Source organism: Leucopleurus acutus (genome assembly GCF_964270905.1).
Source record: "Leucopleurus acutus genome assembly, chromosome: X".
Taxonomy (NCBI): Eukaryota; Metazoa; Chordata; class Mammalia; order Artiodactyla; family Delphinidae; genus Leucopleurus; species Leucopleurus acutus.
In genome coordinates, this window is record NC_139148.1 from 25,774,332 (window position 1) to 25,785,255 (window position 10,924).

General features: G+C 38.4%; 1 pseudogene across 1 annotated transcript; it reads left to right on the forward strand.

Annotated features, from left to right (window-relative positions):
* The first annotated feature begins 7,515 nt into the window (after positions 1–7,515).
* On the forward strand, positions 7,516–7,874 carry LOC309978529 (V-type proton ATPase subunit F-like; annotated as a pseudogene). Its single transcript has one exon. The product of its transcript is annotated as a V-type proton ATPase subunit F-like (transcript).
* Positions 7,875–10,924: the final 3,050 nt, after the last annotated feature.

Sequence of the window (10,924 nt, forward strand, 5' to 3'; positions counted from 1 at the left end):
GGTATAAGAACCTTTAAATTAAATAAATATTTGTTTTCTCTTAATGTAAAAATCATGGATAAATGTTTTAGTGCTGTATCTTCCTTCTCTCAGCTATCCATATATGAAGTTAGTGTAGTTTCAGTTCTAATTCAGTTGTCCATCTAGAAGGCAAAGGACCACCAAGTGAAAAAAAGTGAATCCATATACCTTGACCTTACATAATCAATCTGTTAAGAGATCTTTCATTTACACCCTCTGCCTATATATATGGTTTCCATTTCCTCACCACTTAGCCCACTAACCTCCCCCCCACCCCTCCAACTCCTTCCTGGAGGAACTGTCAAAATATCTAACTTATATATCATAGTAAGGCAGCTCTCTTAGGCAACTACTAAAGACCTGTTGGAAAAAATTAGTAAAGGGGTTTGTTTGCTCTTTTTAAATTATCCATCTAAATTCTTTATTATATATTGTTCATTATTGTAGTAATATGGTTCCCTTTTTGGCAATTTTCTTTTCTCAGCTAGTATAGCACTATTTTCTCTTCAGCTGGCTCTGATTCCACCTTCTTCTCCCACCTTCCGACTCCAGATATCCAAAAATCTTTAGTTTTTGACCTTCTTCATATGCATAATATGTTATACACATTTCCTCGGGGGTCTCATTCATTCTGAAGATTTAAATGTGTTCTCTCCACCTAGGAATCCCAAATCTTCCTCTCCAGCTTCTTTCTTAACATCTTATATTTCCAACCAGTTAGATTTAAGCCCAGTCTATTTTATATTCCTCCATCAAATATGGACCATCCCCATATATTCTCAAAGGAAATGAATCTCTCATATGCAAATTGAATCTCCCTTCTGCATTCCAAGTGTCTGACAACAATACCAACTTTTTCACTATCTCCAAATTGAGACGTTCAAACTAGTTTTTGACATCCTATTCTTTTTTATTGACAGCATCCAAGAACTATCTACGTTCTGTTTGTTTTTCCCACTGGATAGCTTTTGCTTTCAGTTTATTTAATAAATAAATGTTTTTTGAGAATCCAGTAGGTACCAGGTGATTTGCTAGGTGCTATGGGGGAACCAAGATGAATAGGCTGTGTTTTAGCCCTCTAAGGAGTCACTAACGACGAGTATGAAGCATATTTACAAATAACTACAATGTAAGGCCTTCATAGCATTGGCAGTGGCTACCCCAACTCCAATTATGCCTTGCTATTATTGACTTCTGTCCAAATCCATAGCCATATATAGGGTTTATTTCAGACTTTTCCATTCTGCACACCTTACTTTATTTTTGTTTTCTTACTTTTTCACTCATGGTCATTCTAACTACATGATTTTGATTTGGATTTTTTTCTCTCTTTGATTTTTCCTCTCTTCTGGGTCTATGTGTAGAAGGTTATGACTCCGTAATCCTCCTGTTGATCCAGTAGAGGGTTTTTTTTTGAGCCGTGCCCTTTGGCAATCAGCATGAACCAGAGGATAGCCTGGACATTCACATTCCTACCTGAAAAGCTGATTTTAATTAACTGACGCTCCCTTTCTCCAAGTCTCTTTGGATTTGAAAAGCTGAGATCATTTACTGCTTCAGCTTGGGCTGTGTTTTTCTTATTGGGGGAGATCTGTCTTTTGCAGTTATGCTAAGGATGACTTTCAAGGCCCAAGTCGCGTCTGAGTATCCTTCTCTTCCCACCTGGAACACTTTGGTATGCTACAAGTGGTGATAAAGTGATCACTAGGCCCAGATTGACAAAAGGGGACCTGACTGCCCAATAAACAAAGAACTGGGCCCAGTGTTTGGTTGCCCAGGCAAAAGGCTGCCAAAGCAAAAACCTATTCTTAAAACTAGGCATATTTGTTTATATTTCTTCTGCCATTAATTAATCCATGAAAGCATCATTTTCACATCCTTTTTTTACAACAGGAAATCCGGGCTTCCCTGGTAGCGCAGTGGTTGAGAGTCCACCTGCCGATGCAGGGGACACGGGTTCGTGCCCCGGTCTGGGAGGATCCAACATGCCGCGTAACAGCGGCTGGACCCATGAGCCATGGCCGTTGAGCCTGCGCGTCCAGAGCCTGTGCTCCGCAACGGGAGGGGCCACGACAGTGAGAGGCCTGCGTACCGCAGGAAAACAAAAAACAAAAAACAGGAAATCCATTTTATTCAACTCTTCTAAGATCTTATGAGTGAACAGTCGTTGAAACATGATTTTGTTTATTTTTAGGATAAGATTTTACAGATTATTTGTAAATAAAGAAGAAAAGAGAGGTAATAGCCACATTCTTGCCTTGATCTTTTGCGGTACGCGGGCCTCTCACTGCTGTGGCCTCTCCCGTTGCGGAGCACAGGTTCCGGACACACAGGCTCAGCGGCTATGGCTCACGGGCCCAGCCACTCCGCGGCATGTGGGATTTTCCTGGACCAGGGCACGAACCCGTGTCTTCTGCATCGGCAGGCGGACTCTCAACCACTGCGCCACCAGGGAAGCCCCTTACCTTGATCTTGTTTCTAACCTGAAAGATTATCCAATTGACTAATGAAACACAGGTGGTAAATGTAATTATCTACCTTTGAAAGCACTCCTTTTGGGGGTGGCAGGTGTGTGTATGTGCGCGCACCTGTCTCTGAGATTGCTGCTTTGCAATTTTGTATTTTATATTCTGGGAAATCTCACCTTTCAATTCTCTGTTTAGAAAACAGAAATTCAGGATCTCTTCAAATATTCATTCCTGTGACTCTGAAGTGGGGGGTGTGGAGGGGAATGAATAGGTCACTGCACTGAGAGGAATTATAAGGGTATAGTGACATCTACAGGTAGCATGTATATTGTCAAATAGGATGTGGTTACCATCTGCTGAGGAATGAACTGTTGTTAACAAGCCTCTCTCTCCCTTAAGTTTGTTCAAACATGCCTTGCCCAAGGTAATCAACACAAAAGGTTAGGACAATTAAACTGGAATAGATGACGTAAGGGATCTCGCTAAAATTAAAATTTCTGTAATAAAGGGGCCTTATTTTACCTACTTTCTTATACGTAGTCTATCTTTGTTTTTGAAATGGGAAAAGCATTTTGATTAGCAATTCATTCTGAAAATGAAATTATATATAAGCCATACCTATATGGTTGATAAAAGTAGTCACTGAAAATTCATGGAAACCACAGAGAAAGAATATGCCAATTAGAAATTCAAAAAGTCATTTTTGGCTCTCAGTGACAAAAGAACCAAAATAAAACCATTCTGTTCCAGTAAATAACCAGTACTAACAACTCAGGTTAACATTATGTCAGAAATTATTCCTACATTTTCTTAAGCAAAGGAGGGAGAAGAACAGTAACAGTAGGGGGTGTGGTTAATAATAAATTATAATTGAATTAGGCTCATTAGTGTCAGTTATTTTGCTATCTTTGCAAAAACAAAACAAATCAGGGAAAGGAAAAAATAAAAGTTAAGCTCCTTGTAGGAGGGTGAGATTATGTTATAGATTTTGTATTTCTCATGGTGGCTAGACATACATAGTGAATAGTTGCTCAACTGAGAAAAAAATAGAAAGATGTAAAGCTGCTTTCAAAACTCCTTATTCTAATGTCTATTAATTTAGTAGAAAAGAATAAGATGTTTAAGCATAGTTGGGATTTAGCAGTCAAGTTGCTAAAACATCTTTTTCAGTATTCACTCTGTGCAAAGTGCTACACGAACCTACTTAAAGGTGGGAAAATCCAACTGCTTAATTAGTTCTTATTACTTCTTCATGCCTTCTTTTTATTCTTGTATCTTTCCACTTCCAATATTTACTTTAACATCAAAGAGGGATACACTAAAATATATATCTTTTCCCCAACAATTTCAAGTGTTTTTTCCATTTCATCGCTTTTGTTTGTATGTTTTTGTTTTATAATCTAGAATATCTTTTCTTTCTCTGAATATACAACTCCTATGCAGCTCAAATGTCCCATTCTCTTCTCTAAGTCTTTTCTGGATAAATCAAAATAGTTATTTATTCCTTTTTTGAATTCTCTTAACACTGTCTTATGTCACCTGTCATCTTTTACCTTGAGATTAACAATATTTATCTATTTTAGCTCTCCTTAGATATATTGAGGGCAGGAACAATCTTGAACATTTTTATTTATGTGCCTTGCATACCCTGGGTACTCAATAAATATTTGTTGAGTAAAGTAAAAGATTCATCCTGTGGAAGTTGAGTAACAATTTAAGAATTAGAGGATAAGGTAATAGTTACAAAAATGAGTTCACAAGCCTGTTAATTGGTCCCTGTTTTAAGGGGTCTTCTTTATTCCTGAAGATCTCTTTTGACATAAATCAAAATCTTAAACATAATTTAGGATTTCATTTGTGTACTTATCTGAGAAGGAAGAATAGGCTTAAACACATATGGCTGACTGGAGAGAGAGGGAGGGCGATAGAGCAGTCTGAATTCCCTCCTTTTGGCATGCGAAAACATATGAATTTCCAGTGGTCACTACCAAGATTACCTGGCTAGAGCAAGTTTGCTAATAGCCCAATCAAGGAGGCTGGCTACCAGGTGAGGCACCTTAGCAGCAGGCGGCTATAGGATGTTCTGCTAAATGGGGACCTCATCTGTCAGGGAACAGCATAGTAGAGAGGCTTCTTGGAGACCCACGAGGAACCTAGATGTACGTCCAATGATCAGATCGATATTTCAGCATTGCCACACAGAGGGCATCTTCAGCCTGTCAGTATTAGAGAGGCAGGAATAGCCACAGAGAGGGTTATTAAAGAGAGAGGAAAAAGGTGTCTCAGAGCCAGACCCTGCCAACACCTTCCATCTCAAATCTCATAGTCAGGACTGCCACTCAAGCCTGACCTGAGGATAAGGAAAGGAGATGAGATTTAAAACAACTTTGAAATTAATGCTTTAATTTGAACTAAATTTTTATACCCAAAAGTGGCCACAAAGCTAGGGAATCTTCATAAGATCATATTGCTGTACTGGAAAGGGAGATCCAACAGTACTCGAGAGGAGACAGTAATTGGAAACACTGAAGCCACTTCATGTTGATTTTGCACCAAGCTGAAACTTCTCAGTAAACCCAGTTACATTAGTCAACAAAGGACTGTCTTGGTCTTCTACGGCTGCCATAACAAAATATCATAGACCGGGTGACTTAAACAACAGAAATGTATTTTCTCAAAGTTTTGGAGGCTGGAAAATTCAAGATCAAGTTTCCGGCAGGGTTCAGTGTCTGGTGAGAGCCCTCTTTCTGTCTTGCAGATGGCCACCTTCTTGCTGAGTCCTCACGTGGCACAGAGAGAGATGGAGAGAGATGAGATCGATCTCTGGTGCTTCTTCATTTTTTATAAGGACATCAGTTCTATCAGATTAGAGCTCCACCCTTATGACCTCGTTTGACCTTTACCACCTCCTTAAAGGCCTTACCTCCAATAGAGTCTCATGGTGGGGGGGGCGGCTAGGGTTAAACATATGACTGTAGGGGGACACAGTTCATTCCATAGCAAAGACTGCTTGCCATGAGGCACAGACTGTTTAGAGACAGAATAAAATAGAGAAAACCAGGCTAGAAAATGATTCTCGATTCCCTCCATTCCGTTCCAATGTCTGGATATTGCAATTACAAATGGAAGCAAGAGCTTTCAGGCTTCATTAAATAAATCTTGGTTATACGGTCATGATTAAGATCAAAGGAACCAAAAAGCTGATTGGAAACTCAGAGGCTCAACTCTCTGTCCCCAGTGCCAGAGGTAGTTGATGCTTCCAAATCCTGGGGGACTTCTGGGGTGGGTGGATTTTCACAATAATTCAGCATGGCATAAAAGTCAAACATGTTCTTCAAAAATTGACATGGGCCATTGGTAGTCTAGAACTCAACAGTAGCAAGCCTAAACTTAATCAACAGTACATTGGAGAATATAGATAGTAGGAATTACATTGGAAATTTAAGGCCAAGTACAAAAAAAACCCAAAAGATTGCATCTGAAAACTACTTGTTAAGTCAGAATAGAAAGTCTACTCTTAAAAAAGAAATGGTTCTGACTTCCAGTTTTAGGTCTGACACATAAAGAGCTTCGAAGTACTCACAAGAAGAGCTTTGGACTTCCCTGGCAGCGTAGTGGTTAAGAATACGCCGGCCAATGCAAGAGACACACGTTCAATCCCTAGTCCGAGAAGATCCCACATGCCGCAGAACAACTAAGCCCGTGTGCCACAACTACTGAGCCTGCGCTCTAGAGCCCGCGAGCCACAACTACTGAACCCACATGCCACAACTACTGAAGCCTGTGCACCTAGAGCCCATGCTTCACAACAAGAGAAGCCACCGCAATGAGAAGCCTGCGCACTGCAAGGAAGAGTAGCCGACGCTTGCCTCAACTAGAGAAAGCCCGTGCACAGCAACGAAGACCCAACACAGCCAAAAATAAATAAATTTATTTTTAGAAAAAGAGCTTTCCTCAAGGTAAAAATCAACAATTCTTGTATTCATCAGAGAATGGAGCTCATAGGGAAACTCCTGCCCTCCAAACTAGAGAGACAAACAGAAAAAGCAAGGACACCAGAGGAAATTTTAGCTTCTGACACCACAATTGCAACAAAAAGTATACACAGTGTACCTCCTAGTCAGATAAATTTAAACCTCATACTACCTCAGTTCCTTTTACCCAGTACATCATGTTTGGCTATAAAAAAAATCACAAGTCGTACTAAAAGACAAAAAGCACACTCTGAATGAACAAAGGAAGCATCAGAACCAGACTCAGATATGGCAGAACCAGACTCAGATATGGAATTATCAGACTGAGAATTTAAAATAGCTACAATTAATATGCTAAGCATTCTCAGGGAAAAAGTAGACAAATGCAAGAAAAGGTAGGTAATGTAAGCAGAGAGATGAAAACTTTAAGAAAGAATCAAAAGAAAATGCTAGAAATCAAAAACACTATAACAGAAATGATGAATGTATTTGATGGATTCACTCATAAAGAATCAGTGAACTTGAAGATAGATCAATAGAAACTTCCAAAACTGAAATACAAAAGGAAAAAAAATGAATGAAAAAGACTGAACAGAATATTCAAGAACTGTGGGACAATTACAAAAAGTGTATATACATGTAATATCAATACCAAAAGGAGAAGAAAGAAAGGAACAGAAGAAATATTTGAAGTTTTAAAGGCTAAGAATATAAAGCAGAAACTAACACACCATTGTAAAGCACTTATACTCCAATAAAGTTGTTAAAATAAATAAAGGCTGAGAATTTTCCAAAAATGAAAGACAGACACCAAACCCCACATCCAGGAAGCTCAGAGCACAACAAACAGGATAAATGCCCAAAATTTGATATCTAGGCATATCATATTCAAACTGCAGAAAATCAAAGACAAACAAAATCTTGAAAGAAGCCAGAGAAAATAATGTCTTACCAACAGAGGAATAAGAACAATTAAATCGAACTTATCTTCAGAAACCATCCAAGCAAAAAGAGAATAAAGTAAAATATTTGAAGTATTGCTGACTGTGAGGATGGCGGAGAGGGGGAAGCTAATTGTGGTGATGGGAGACGAGGACACGGTGACTGGCTTCCTGCTGGGTGGCATAGGGGAGCTTAACAAGAACCGCCACCCTAATTTCCTGGTGGTGGAGAAGGATACTACCATCAATGAGACGGAAGACACTTTCCCGTGGTTTCTAAATCGGGAGGACATCGGCATCATCCTCATCAACCAGTACATCGCAGAGAGGTGCAGCATGTGCTCGATGCCCACCAGTGCTTCACTGCAGCGCTACTGGAGATCCCGTCCAAGGAGCACCCCAATGATGCTGCCAAGGACCCCATCCTGCGCAGGGCCAGGGGCATGTTCATGGCCCATGACCTGCACTAGGGAACTCCCCACAGTCATGCAGCCTCTCCCCAGGCTTGCCATCAACCCTTCTCTAAGATTTGAGCCTCTGAGTTCCAATTCCCTGCCCCTTCCCACTCCACTGAGAGGCTCGGTGAGGTGCTTCCAGGTTGCTGGAGCTCTGCCATTGAAATCAAGGCTGGTTAGGGTTTAAACAAAAAAAGAAAAAGAGAGGAGACACAAATTACTGGTATCAGAAATGAAAGAGGAACCAGCTCTACTAATCCCATGGACAGTAAAATGATAATAAAAGAATACAGTAGACCCTTGAACAACACAGGTTTGAACTACAGAAGTCCATTTATACACAGGTTTTTTTTTTCAATAAATACTACAACACTACATGATCCACAGTTGGTTGAGTCCTTGGATGCAGAACCATGGATACGGAGGGCCTACTATAAAGTTATGCGTGGATTTTTTACTGCACAAGGAGTCTGTGCCCCTAACCACCACATTGTTTAAGTGTCAACTGTATTTTGAACTCTACACCCACAAATTTGATAAAAGGTGAAATGGACCAGTTCTTTGAAAGACATAATCTACCAAAACTCACACAAGGGGAAATAGGCAATCTGAGTAGACTTACAACTATTAAAGAAATTGAAATCAATAATTAATAACCTTCCAGAATAGCAAGGACCAGGCCCAAATGGTTTCACTATTGAATTTCACCAAACATCTAAGAAACAAATGATACCAATTCTCTACAATCTGTTCCAAAAAATAGATGCAGTGTGAACACCTCGTAACTCATTTTATGAGGTCAGCATTATCTAATACCAAACCCAGGCAAAGACATTACAAGAAAGGAAAACTACCAGTCAATATCTCTCATGAACATAGATTCAAAAATCCTCAGCAAAATATTAGGAAATAAAATTCAACGATGTATAAAAAGGATTATACACCACAACCAAATGTGTATTCCAGGTATCCAAGGGTAGTTCAAAATTTTAAAGTCAATTAATGTAATTCATTACATCAACAGGCTGAAGCAGAAAAATCATACGATCATATTAGTGGATGCAATAAGAACATTCAACAAGATAACAACACCCTTTCATGATAAACTCTCAGTAAACTAGAAATGGAGGGGAAATTTTTTCAACTTGATAAAGAACATCTTCAAAAAGACTGCAATTAATATCATAATGGTGAAAAACTAGACTTTCCCCCCTAAGATGGGGAACAAGGCAAGGACGTCCCCTCTCACTACTCTTTATCAAAATTGTACAGTACAATTATAAATTGTACTGTAAACCCTATGTAATGTAATAAAAAAAGACAAGAAAAGGAAGGAAAATTTAGAAGAGGGAGTAAAACTGTCTTTGTTTGCAGGTGATGTTATTGTCTATATAGAAAAATCTCAAAAAATTGACCAAAAAACCCCTTCTGGAACTAATAAGCAATTATTGCACAGATGCAGGATTCAGGGTTAATATATGAAAGTCTACTGTTTCCTATATATCGGCAGCGAACATTTGGAATTTGAGTATAAAAAGTAAAATACCATTTACATTAGAAGCAAAAAAATTAAAATACTTAGGTATGAATCTAACAAAATTTTATAAGGTCTATATAAGGAGAACTACAAAACTGATGAAAGAAATCAAAGATCTAAATAAATGGAGAGATATTCCATGTTCTTGGATAGGAAGACTCGATATTGTTGAGATATTAGTTATTCCTAACATAATCTATAGGTTCAACACAATCCCAATGAAAATCCCAGAAGTTTACTTTGTGGATACCAACAAACTGGTTCTAAAGTTTATATGGAAAAGCAAAAGTTCCAGAATAACCAATTCAACACTGTAAAGGAACACAGTTGGGGGACTGGCAGTACTCTAGTTCAAGACTTACTCTAAAGCCACAGTAATCATGACAGTGTGGTGTTGTTAAAAGAATAGACAAATCAACTTAATGGACCAAAAACCCCAGAAATAAACCCACACAAATATGAGCAACTAATTGTTGACAAAGGAGCAAAGGCAATCCAGTGGAAAAGGATAGTGTTTTCAACAAATGGGGCTTAACAACTGCCATTCATATTCAAGAAAATGAATCTAGACACTGACCTTATATCTTTTAAGAAAAGTGACTCAAAATCAATCATAGACCAAAATGTAAAATGCAAAAATATAAAACTTATAAAAATATAAAACGATAACAAGAGAAAATCTAGGTGACCTTGTGTTTGACAATGAGTTTTTAGTTACAATACTAAAAGCATGCTCCATGAAAGAAAAAATAGCTAGGTTAGAGGTCATTGAAGTGAAAAACTTCTGCTCTGCAAAAGACACTCTGTTAAGAGAATGCAAAGACAAGGCACAGCCAGGGAGAAAATATTTACAAAAGAATATCAGATAGAGGACTTGTATCCAAAACATATAAAGAGCACTTAAACCTCAACAACAACAACAACAAAATGAACAACCCAATTTAAAAGCTGGCAAAAGATCTAATCAGCTTACCAAAGTAGACATACAGATAGCAAATATGGCACATATGAAAAGATGCTGCACATCATACGTCAGTAGAGAATTGTAAATTAAAACATCAATAAGATACTACTACACACCTATTAGAATGGCCAGAATCCAAAACTCTGACAACATCAAATGCTGGTGAGGATATGGAGCAACAGGAGTTCTCATTCATTGCTGGTGGAGATATAAAATGGTACAGCCACTTTGGAAGATAGTTTGGAAATTTCTTACAAAGCTAAACATAGTCTTGCCATATTTTAGCATTCATGCTCTTTGGGATTTATCCAAATGCATTGAAAATTATGTCCCCATAAAAACCTACACAGGAATGTTTATAGAAGATTTATTCATAAATGTCAAAATTGGAAGGAACCAAGATGTCTTTCAGTAGGTGAATGGATAAACAAATTGTGATGCAGTCATGCATGCAATAGAATATTATTCTGTGATAACAAGAAATGAGGTATCAAGCCATGAAAAAAAAATGGTGGAAACAAGCATAGTGTTACCTGAAAGAAGCCAATCTGAGGGAATTTCCTG